The sequence below is a fragment of the Triturus cristatus genome, chromosome 10 (genome assembly GCF_964204655.1).
Source record: "Triturus cristatus chromosome 10, aTriCri1.1, whole genome shotgun sequence".
NCBI lineage: Eukaryota > Metazoa > Chordata > Amphibia > Caudata > Salamandridae > Triturus > Triturus cristatus.
Genome location: NC_140593.1, coordinates 1,179,410,215 through 1,179,422,596, shown reverse-complemented (window position 1 = coordinate 1,179,422,596; position 12,382 = coordinate 1,179,410,215).

Here is a 12,382-nt window from a genome sequence, read left to right as displayed (position 1 = left end):
ATTTACGTAGCCGTGCGTACTGCGTATGCGGCGCGTAAGCGCATACGCTACACGCGCACGTTACGCGGAAGTGTTGGGGCGTGCCTGTTATGCGCATGGGCGTGTGCGCGTGTCTTTTATACGCGCATGCGTACTTTTACCGTAAGCGCTCCGTAAGCGTAACGTAAGCGTAACGTACGCGCACGGTGGGTCATGTGATCAAGAAACAAAACTTTTGATTGGTTTAAAGTACTTTCAGTTCTAGAACTCTCCTACACCACACCCATTCCCCTCATTTCTGCTTGTGATCCCTTAGGAGAAGGAGCTGAGTTGTCTTTGGGATACGATGGCAGACCAGCACTCCTCTTCTGAGAGTGAGGCTAGCAGCACCCCCATCAGGCAGAGAAGGAGGAAACAGAAGAGCTCTTTTATATGGGAGTATTTTACTTTTCCTGAGGGCGAGAAAAAAGTAAATGCTGCTTTAGTGACTTGCAAGCTGTGCCAGCGTGTACTTTCTAGAGGTAATCCTAACAAGAAGTATTCCTTCGGTAATCACACTATGTTAAGACACCTTGAGGATGTACACCCTAGGACACATGCTCGACATACTAGAGGAAACCCTTCAGTAAGTCGAGCAAGCACATCCACAGCAGCTCAGCCGAGTCCATCTTTGGCAGCTCAGCTGAGCCCTTCATCTGTGGGGGCAGATTCACCTTTTTCTGGTCCTCTGGAAACTAACCATCGATTTGCGAGGGTTACAATGCGGTGCTCAAATTGCCATGGTCTAATTATTCGTGGGGAGACCAGTCTTCCCCTAATTAACAACAGAATAGACCAGCACATTTGTCCTACCAGCTAATATTCCCATTCTTCCTTTCCTCTGTCCCTGCATGAACACAACGGCTCTTTTAAGAGCCAACCTTACCTCTCAACTTTTTTAAATTTTTTCTTAAAAACTTGTTTTTTTTTTTTTTTACTGTACGCGTACGGTAAGCGTTTTTTTTTTTTTTTTTTAAAAACACTAAAAAACAATTACCACATTACAAGGTCCTTGAGGGATTAATAACGAAATACTGAAAATCTGTTTGAGGAGAAGTGGAAAAAAGGGATCATCAAATTTCTGACTTACCTGACCCACCCAAAAATTTAATTAGAAAACAGTATTCCTCATTTATACCAGTACACCTTAATTTATGGTAAAAACATAGTCCATAATATTTTACATGTTCCTTACATTTAAATTTCTCCCAAAACACAAAATGATAAACACAACTTCAACAAAAGGAGTTCCAATTCTATTATTCTTTTCTTAATTTACCACATACATCCCCTCTCAAACTCATAACTCACCTTTAAAATTAGTTAGTTGTGAAAGAAATGTGGCACTCAAACAGCAGATTATCAGAGCCAGGATCTCTGTTCTGTACACCTCTCTCCTCTCAGCAGAACCAGATAATGGCAATGTTTCCCTCTCTTTTTCCACACATATACATGTTAATTTCAAATCTCAGTGCTTCCCCCTTTTTTTCAAATGTAATCACACATTTCTATTGGTTGAAAACCAACCCTTTCCCAAAAGTACCCTTCCCCCAACTTGACTTCTGCCTAGTACCCTTCCCCCAACTTGACTTCTGCCTGCTACCATAGCAACAGCTCATGGAACACTGCTGTGTGAAGTCAGGTCAGAAGTTCACCACAAAATGTTTCATTTCCAAAGAGCAAGAGTGCTTGACTTTTCTAACCTAACAGCAAATCCATAGTAATGTTCTTTGGTAACACATTTTTCTGTACCAATACAAAACATGCTTCTATAAATTGACACATACAGCCTAGTTTTTAGTGTAGAATGGAATGAAACAGCCAATGAGTTCTTTTTATTTTAAAATAATATGTATGCCTCCATTTCCAAACTGTCTTTCATTTCTTTTTCCCATTCTACTGAAATACACCTCCTGAGTGCATCCAGATCTCCTTTGAAGATGTTCACAGTGTGGATTGTAGGGCACAGCTATGTCTTCTGGAGTGAAAAGTATGCAGAGAAAACAGGTATGGTGAGAGACCTTGCTTTGCCAAATGTAGACATTAAATGGATTGGTCAGAGAGGGTTAAAGTGGCACCAATTGATGCCATTGGTGAAATCCTTCATGCAAATCCAACACCCTGACCTCATAATAGTGCACTGTGGTGGCAATGACCTAGGCACTTTGACTGGGGTAGGTCTGGAAATGCTTATGAAGGAGACCTTTGCACAACTGTTTTCACTTTTCCCTAAAACTGCCTTTGTGTATTCTAACATATGCCAAAGGCAAAAATGGAACTGGTCCAATCATTTTTGTCCGCAGATTGACAAAGCAAGAAAGCACGTCAACAAATCTGTTTCTCCTTTCCTCCGAGACTATGGTATGGGTTCCATTTACCACAACAACTTGCGTTACGACATGCAAGATATTTATAGAGAAGATGGTGTACACTTCACTGATGAAGGGAACAGAGTCTTCCTCTTGAACCTTAGACTCTGCATCGGTACTTACTTGTAGGTACCACTAAAAAATCACTTCATAAACACAACGGCTCTTTTTAGAGCCCCCTAATATCTAAACACTTAAATCTGAATTTTATTTCTTTTTTTCTTTTTTTTTTCTACCGTATGCGTACGGTAAGCTTACCGTACGCGTACCCCGCGATTTTTTTTAAAAATTAATAAATTTTTTTTTGTACTTTTGTGTCCTTCTTTGTCCCCCTTTCAAATGTTAGGGGGTCTGTAACTCTCTTCCTTGCCCCCTTTTCACGTTATCTCCCTTTTTTTTCTGTGTGAAACACACGAAATGGCGGCCGACACTTCCTGATTTCGTCCGATTCGAATGTTTACAGTCATGTGACAACCAATCAGATTTGAGCTCGCGCACGGCACCGTACGCGTACGGTAAGCTTACGGTAAGCGCACGGAGCGCGCTTACAGATATATATATTGATTTAAATGCTATTTTCTCAGGAACTACTGAACAGATTTACACCAGACCTACAAAAGGCACTTCCTTGACCTGCGGACTACCTCTCTGCCAAATTACAAGTAATTCTTTTCAGCCGTTCGGGCTGTAGCTGTGTCTAAAGGTCCTATGGAAAAATGCATGGGGAAAACGCATTTTGGGACCCCCCTTTTTTCTCAGCCCCCGCTTGACGAATCCCCCCGAGACTTTCAGGGTAGGAGCGGAGCGTAGCGCCTCATTAGTTTTGAAAATTTCGCGAGGATTCGTTGACCGGCGCCAAAGTTATTCCAAATAGAATGTTGCGGATTTCCTATGGAAACAGGGTCCTAACTATAACTACCTACTGGCGACCGCCAGTAGGTAATATATATATATATATGTTCAGTGAAAAAACCATAGGTTTCACACACGTTATAGTTAGCTGGACATTTCACTCGTAAAAAACCAATGAAATTCCCCCGTTATAGTTAGTTAAGCTAACTATAACTCGCGCACCCGCAATCCACTGCTGATGACGTCACATATTACATCACTCATGACATGGTCAGTGACATCACTCATGACATCACTGATGACATCTCAAATGACATCACTGATGACATCATCCAGTGAATGTGTATTTTTCTGAAAATTAAATATGTTTTATATATGTATATCTCACGGACGATGGAAGAATAAATGGGTAAATAAGTGTCTAAATGGATGATTTGTTTTTGAAAAATTGATTGTATAACTGACTGATTAAGTGTATCTTAGTGAATATATGGCTTACTGAGTAATGTTTAAATATGTAATTATCTGTATCAGTCTCTCACTTTGTGTATAAGTGGCTGCATGGGTTGGTGAGCAGCTACATGGGTGTTTATATAGGATATTAGGTGGTTTTTTGAGTATCAGTCTGAGTGTCTGCATGGTTCGGTGGGGGGTATTACGTAGTGCACAGGTGCATGAATGAGTGACTCACTGGTTGTATGTGTTGAAGACAGCATGTGTGCAGGACTGTATGGGTGGATGAGTGTGTGCATGGGTGTGTTAGTGAGTGAATGACTGTCTCAATAGTGTCTTTATGAGTAACTACATATGTTTTAAACTAATATATGTGACTATTGGTGTATATAAGTGAGTATATGTGAGAGTGAGAGATTGAAAGAGTTCCTGTATGAATAAGTATGTGTTTCTATAAGCGATTGTTTAAAAGACTAAGTATGTGTAAGTTTCCGTAGAAGTAAGTGTGGTGGTGTGTGTATAACTGTATATGCAAGTAAATCTATGTTTGATTCTTTATTTTCATGAGTGAGTATGTGTGTCAGTAAGTCTCTGGATGAGTGGCATTGTGTAGCAGCATGTATAGGTGTATGAGTACATATGATGAATGAGTACATGTATGAGTGACTGTACAGGACTGTTGGTGAATGAGTGGATGTGTATGTGGATCTTAGAATTACTGAAGAGGTTGTTGTAACTGGTATTGGTATGTCCATTTTTTTGAAAATTTTAGTCTCTGTTTTTGAATGTGTGTTTCAAAGGTTATATTAGGGTGAGAGGAGGTCTGCCACTCTGTCACAAGGATGATGTCATCAGTGATGTCATTTGAGATGTCATCAGTGATGTCATGAGTGATGTCACTGACCATGTCATGAGTGATGTAATATGTGACGTCATCAGCAGTGGATTGCGGGTGCGCGAGTTATAGTTAGCTTAACTAACTATAACGGGGGAATTTCATTGGTTTTTTACGAGTGAAATGTCCAGCTAACTATAACGTGTGTGAAACCTATGGTTTTTTCACTGAATTTGCAAGGTTTTTTAAATGCTAATTCCTAACTATAACGTGTGTGAAACCCATGGTTTTTTCACTGAATTTGCAAGGTTTTTTAAATGCTAATTCCTAACTATAACGTGTGTGAAACCCATGGTTTTTTCAGTGAATTTGTATGGTTTTTTAAATGCAAATTTTTACCTATAACGTGTGTGAAACCCATGGTTTTTTCATTGATTTTGTATGGTTTTTTTAATACAAATTCTTATATTAAACGTGTGATTTTTTTTTTTTATTTGCAAGGTTTTTTACATTTTTTTTTTTTTACTTTATATTCTCTTAAAACACTATGCTTAAATTTTAAAAATTCTGCAATATATAATTTTTTCTCATTTTTTTTTTTACCAAACAGGTAAGATATATTAGTATAACATAGTGATTCTTTTATTCCAATTTTTTTTTTTTTTTTTTACGTGCGCGTACGGTAAGCTTACGGTAAGCGTACGGTTTGCGTAATGTACGTAATATTTCTACTCTTTTTGCGTATGGTTACGCAATTTACGTAGCCGTGCGTACTGCGTACGCGGCGCGTAAGCGCATACGCTACACGCGCACGTTACGCGGAAGTGTTGGGGTGTGCCTGTTATGCGCATGCGCGCGTGCGCGTGTCTTTTATACGCGCATGTGTACTTTTACCGTAAGCGCTCCGTAAGCGTAACGTACGCGCACGGTGGGTCATGTGATCAAGAAACAAAACTTTTGATTGGTTTAAAGTACTTTCAGTTCTAGAACTCTCCTACACCACACCCATTCCCCTCATTTCTGCTTGTGATCCCTTAGGAGAAGGAGCTGAGTTGTCTTTGGGATACGATGGCAGACCAGCACTCCTCTTCTGAGAGTGAGGCTAGCAGCACCACCATCAGGCAGAGAAGGAGGAAACAGAAGAGCTCTTTTATATGGGAGTATTTTACTTTTCCTGAGGGCGAGAAAAAAGTAAATGCTGCTTTAGTGACTTGCAAGCTGTGCCAGCGTGTACTTTCTAGAGGTAATCCTAACAAGAAGTATTCCTTCGGGAATCACACTATGTTAAGACACCTTGAGGATGTACACCCTAGGACACATGCTCGACATACTAGAGGAAACCCTTCAGTAAGTCGAGCAAGCACATCCACAGCAGCTCAGCCGAGTCCATCTTCGGCAGCTCAGCTGAGCCCTTCATCTGTGGGGGCAGATTCACCTTTTTCTGGTCCTCTGGAAACTAACCATCGATTTGCGAGGGTTACAATGCGGTGCTCAAATTGCCATGGTCTAATTATTCGTGGGGAGACCAGTCTTCCCCTAATTAACAACAGAATAGACCAGCACATTTGTCCTACCAGCTAATATTCCCATTCTTCCCTTCCTCTGTCCCTGCATGAACACAACGGCTCTTTTAAGAGCCAACCTTACCTCTCAACTTTTTTTAACTTTTTCTTAAAAAATTGATTTTTTTTTTTTTACTGTACGCGTACGGTAAGCGTATTTTTTTTTTTTTTTAAAAACACTAAAAAACAATTACCACATTACAAGGTCCTTGAGGGATTAATACCGAAATACTGAAAATCTGTTTGAGGAGAAGTGGAAAAAAGGGATCATCAAATTTCAGACTTACCTGACCCACCCAAAAATTTAATTAGAAAACAGTATTCCTCATTTATACCAGTACACCTTAATTTATGGTAAAAACATAGTCCATAATATTTTACATGTTCCTTACATTTAAATTTCTCCCAAAACACAAAATGATAAACACAACTTCAACAAAAGGAATTCCAATTCTATTATTCTTTTCTTAATTTACCACATACATCCCCTCTCAAACTCATAACTCACCTTTAAAATTAGTTAGTTGTGAAAGAAATGTGGCACTCAAACAGCAGATTATCAGAGCCAGGATCTCTGTTCTGTACACCTCTCTCCTCTCAGCAGAACCAGATAATGGCAATGTTTCCCTCTCTTTTTCCACACATATACATGTTAATTTCAAATCTCAGTGCTTCCCCCTTTTTTTCAAATGTAATCACACATTTCTATTGGTTGAAAACCAACCCTTTTCCAAAAGTACCCTTCCCCCAACTTGACTTCTGCCTAGTACCCTTCCCCCAACTTGACTTCTGCCTGCTACCATAGCAACAGCTCATGGAACACTGCTGTGTGAAGTCAGGTCAGAAGTTCACCACACAATGTTTCATTTCCAAAGAGCAAGAGTGCTTGACTTTTCTAACCTAACAGCAAATCCATAGTAATGTTCTTTGGTAACACATTTTTCTGTACCAATACAAAACATGCTTCTATAAATTGACACATACAGCCTAGTTTTTAGTGTAGAATGGAATGAAACAGCCAATGAGTTCTTTTTATTTTAAAATAATATGTATGCCTCCATTTCCAAACTGTCTTTCATTTCTTTTTCCCATTCTACTGAAATACACCTCCTGAGTGCATCCAGATCTCCTTTGAAGATGTTCACAGTGTGGATTGTAGGGCACAGCTATGTCTTCTGGAGTGAAAAGTATGCAGAGAAAACAGGTATGGTGAGAGACCTTGCTTTGCCAAATGTAGACATTAAATGGATTGGTCAGAGAGGGTTAAAGTGGCACCAATTGATGCCATTGGTGAAATCCTTCATACAAATCCAACACCCTGACCTCATAATAGTGCACTGTGGTGGCAATGACCTAGGCACTTTGACTGGGGTAGGTCTGGAAATGCTTATGAAGGAGACCTTTGCACAACTGTTTTCACTTTTCCCTAAAACTGCCTTTGTGTATTCTAACATATGCCAAAGGCAAAAATGGAACTGGTCCAATCATTTTTGTCCGCAGATTGACAAAGCAAGAAAGCACGTCAACAAATCTGTTTCTCCTTTCCTCCGAGACTATGGTATGGGTTCCATTTACCACAACAACTTGCGTTACGACATGCAAGACATTTATAGAGAAGATGGTGTACACTTCACTGATGAAGGGAACAGAGTCTTCCTCTTGAACCTTAGACTCTGCATCGGTACTTACTTGTAGGTACCACTAAAAAATCACTTCATAAACACAACGGCTCTTTTTAGAGCCCCCTAATATCTAAACACTTAAATCTGAATTTTATTTCTTTTTTTCTTTTTTTTTTCTACCGTACGCGTACTGTAAGCTTACCGTACGCGTACCACGCGATTTTTTTAAAAATTAATAAATGTTTTTTTTGTACTTTTGTGTCCTTCTTTGTCCCCCTTTCAAATGTTAGGGGGTCTGTAACTCTCTTCCTTGCCCCCTTTTCACGTTATCTCCCTTTTTTTTCTGTGTGAAACACACGAAATGGCGGCCGACACTTCCTGATTTCGTCCGATTAGAATGTTTACAGTCATGTGACAACCAATCAGATTTGAGCTCGCGCACGGCACCGTACGCGTACGGTAAGCTTACGGTAAGCGCACGGAGCGCGCTTACAGATATATATATTGATTTAAATGCTATTTTCTCAGGAACTACTGAACAGATTTACACCAGACCTACAAAAGGCACTTCCTTGACCTGCGGACTACCTCTCTGCCAAATTACAAGTAATTCTGTTCAGCCGTTCGGGCTGTAGCTGTGTCTAAAGGTCCTATGGAAAAATGCATGGGGAAAACGCGTTTTGGGACCCCCCTTTTTTCTCAGCCCCCGCTTGACGAATCCCCCCGAGACTTTCAGGGTAGGAGCGGAGCGTAGCGCCCCATTAGTTTGGAAAATTTCGCGAGGATTCGTCGACCGGCGCCAAAGTTATTCCAAATAGAATGTTGCGGATTTCCTATGGAAACAGGGTCCTAACTATAACTACCTACTGGCGACCGCCAGTAGGTAATATATATATATATATATATTCAGTGAAAAAACAATAGGTTTCACACACGTTATAGTTAGCTGGACATTTCACTCGTAAAAAAACAATGAAATTCCCCCGTTATAGTTAGTTAAGCTAACTATAACTCGCGCACCCGCAATCCACTGCTGATGACATCACATATTACATCACTCATGACATGGTCAGTGACATCACTCATGACATCACTGATGACATCTCAAATGACATCACTGATGACATCATCCAGTGAATGTGTATTTTTCTGAAAATTAAATATGTTTTATATATGTATATCTCACGGACGATGGAAGAATAAATGGGTAAATAAGTGTCTAAATGGATGATTTGTTTTTGAAAAATTGATTGTATAACTGACTGATTAAGTGTATCTTAGTGAATATATGGCTTACTGAGTAATGTTTAAATATGTAATTATCTTTATCAGTCTCTCACTTTGTGTATAAGTGGCTGCAGGGGTTGGTGAGCAGCTACATGGGTGTTTATATAGGATATTAGGTGGTTTTTTGAGTATTAGTCTGAGTGTCTGCATGGTTCGGTGGGGGGTATTACGTAGTGCACAGGTGCATGAATGAGTGACTCACTGGTTGTATGTGTTGAAGACAGCATGTGTGCAGGACTGTATGGGTGGATGAGTGTGTGCATGGGTGTGTTAATGAGTGAATGACTGTCTCAATAGTGTCTTTATGAGTAACTACATATGTTTTAAACTAATATATGTGACTATTGGTGTATATAAGTGAGTATATGTGAGAGTGAGAGATTGAAAGAGTTCATGTATGAATAAGTATGTGTTTCTATAAGCTATTGTTTAAAAGACTAAGTATGTGTAAGTTTCCGTAGAAGTAAGTGTGGTGGTGTGTGTATAACTGTATATGCAAGTAAATCTATGTTTGATTCTTTATTTTCATGAGTGAGTATGTGTGTCAGTAAGTCTGTGGATGAGTGGCATTGTGTAGCAGGATGTATAGGTGTATGAGTACATACGATGAATGAGTACATGTATGAGTGACTGTACAGGACTGTTGGTGAATGAGTGGATGTGTATGTGGATCTTAGAATTACTGAAGAGGTTGTTGTAACTGGTATTGGTATGTCCATTTCAGCTTTCGCCTTGGTCACGCTTGAAGCAAAATTCTGAGACATCTACATTTAAACTAGTGCTCACAACATAGAAAACAGACTACTCGTAACACCAATGGTGAATAATTCATAAGAAAAGAGAAAACGTGGTGGCCATCTTAGCACTATACCTGATTCAATTGTAATGCATAATAGCAATTACCGCAATGCCAATGAAACTGTATACTGGAGAGGCAACATTTCTATTAATGATTCCTAATGTAAAAGTATTTACAAAATTAATCAATGATGCCAAAATTAGTGAAATAACTCATATTCATGAAGAATAATATACCTCCATAATGCCCTAGTGGGCGTATAGTATAGACAAAATTGCAGTCAAACTCCAGTTAACAATAAACAAATGGCAAACATGCCCAAGTGGGCTAATAATTCAGTAATATAATTCGTACACTGATGGTGTATTTAGACGATCAGTAGCCCATTCAAAAAGAGGATACCAATACCCAAAAGAAAAAATTAGTTACAATTTAGTATAAAAAGACAGGAAATATTTACAACAGCAAAATTTACACATCTCATTGCAGTTAAAAACATTATTTATGCAGGTGTACAGACAGTTCCCCACTTGAGTTCAACCCCTTCGGAGACGTGGTTTCAAAATCCACAATATATCTGGACTCCAGTTGTTGCAAACAAAGTAATTTGTTACCTCCACGCGCATCATCATAAACAGCGTCAATAACCACCATTCTCAGCAGACTTTCATTCTGAAAATGCTGATCAAAGAAATGTCGAGCAACAGGATATTGTCTGTTATTGTGTCGTATTGCTCTAATATGTTCAATCACTCTTTTCTTAGCACGATGAAGTGTGCTGCCTATATATGCCTTGTTACAAGGACAAACAAGTGCATAAACACAGAACACTGTGTTGCAAGTAAGGGTTTTCTTAATGATAAATTCCTTGCTAATGCTGGAAATATGCAATACAGTACAATCAATGCTGTTTTTACATGCTTTACTATTTTTGCAATAGCAGAAGCCAGGACGACCACTATTCCTAGGTTTGATGGCATTAGTCACCAAGTTAGGGCTTAACTCATCTCTTAGCAATCTGTTAGTCTTGAAAGTAATTTGTGGACAATTGTTTAAATGTTTCTGCAAATTACTATCAGTTAACAGTACATGCCAGTGTTTTTTTAAAATATGACGCACATCCTGCGCTTGTCCTGAGTATATGGTAATGAAACGGAGAATATCAGACTCAGTTTGTTGTTTTTTCACTAGGTGCAGTAACTGGTTACGCGTAACTTCATCCACTCTCTTACATGCTTCTGTTATAGTTCTTTGATGATAACCACTCTCTCTGAAACGTTGCATCATAGTTTCCTATTCCCTTAAATAGCTGCTTTCAGTACTACAATTACGCTTAGCGCGCAATAGTTCACCATAAGGGATGCAATTAACCAGCTTGCATGGATGTGAACTAGAAGTGCTTAATATATTAAAACCCTGAAATTAAGAGCTGCAGAGTGCGACATTCATTTTGGTCTACAAAAAAAAAATATATATATATATATATATTCTTACACACACACAGCACATACACACAAATTAGTGTTTATGTCATTTAAGGACCTAATAATTACTGACCTGCGGGTTAAGCTCCCGAGCTGTGAAGTACCTTAAACTGCCCTACGTGGTACTTACCTGCATATTTAAAGACTACGTAGTAAAGGTGCTGCGGAGTAGCGTAAGGGTTGTAGAGGTGACATACCTATCTCTCCGATTTAAAAGAGGATATAGTGTATTTTAATCGTCAAATAGCAAAATGTGATGAAATCAGAGGACAGAAGAAGCAAGAAAGTCCTAAATGGATGTGTTCTGTACTTTGCACCAGTGCACAGTTTCCGTGCTACGCAGCGCTCTGCAGTGACTTCACCCCTCTGGGGGCCCCTCATTCTCCGTTCAAGGTGAGATAAAGTTAATTATATCCTTTGCTGAAAACTCAGCCCTAAAGCTGCATGTGCATGGCCTGTATGCGGGTGCTCTCAAATATGACTTCATCCTCGAGAGGCCGGAATAATTCCCAATTTAAAAGTTAAAAGCAATCCCTAATGTTGATAGCACTTTCAAGCGCCAAGTTGGTGGCCGTCAAAATAGTGAACAGTCATTTTTAAGTTTTTAATTACGTATTGAGGATCAAAGTTTTTCATTGCCTAAACATTACGTTAAATGACAAACGTGTCATATATTTTTTCGATTTTTTCAAAGTGCGTTTTCTCCACTTTTGACCTGGTGCAAAAATACTTTGGGACATATCAACAACAACCGGTGATAATTATCGCTGAGCGCACTTAGCGCTCGGGTATTTATCGCCGGCTAGCGCCGATTTTTATCGCTGAGATAGCGTGCTATTAGCAACGCTTATCTCATCAGCGATAAAAATCCTAGCGCTAACTGGCTAACATGAGATTATCGCTGGAAACCCAGCGATAATCTCGCGTTAGCTAGTTGATAGGGACTCACAAACTTAGCCATGATACCCACCTTCCATAGGATATCATGGCTAAGTCAGTCCTGAAGCAGGCGTAAGGAAAGTAGCGATGCTTCATAGCGTTAGGCTTGCTGATAGGAGAAATGACGCCCACTTTGCATCTCATTAGAGATGCAAAGCTGGG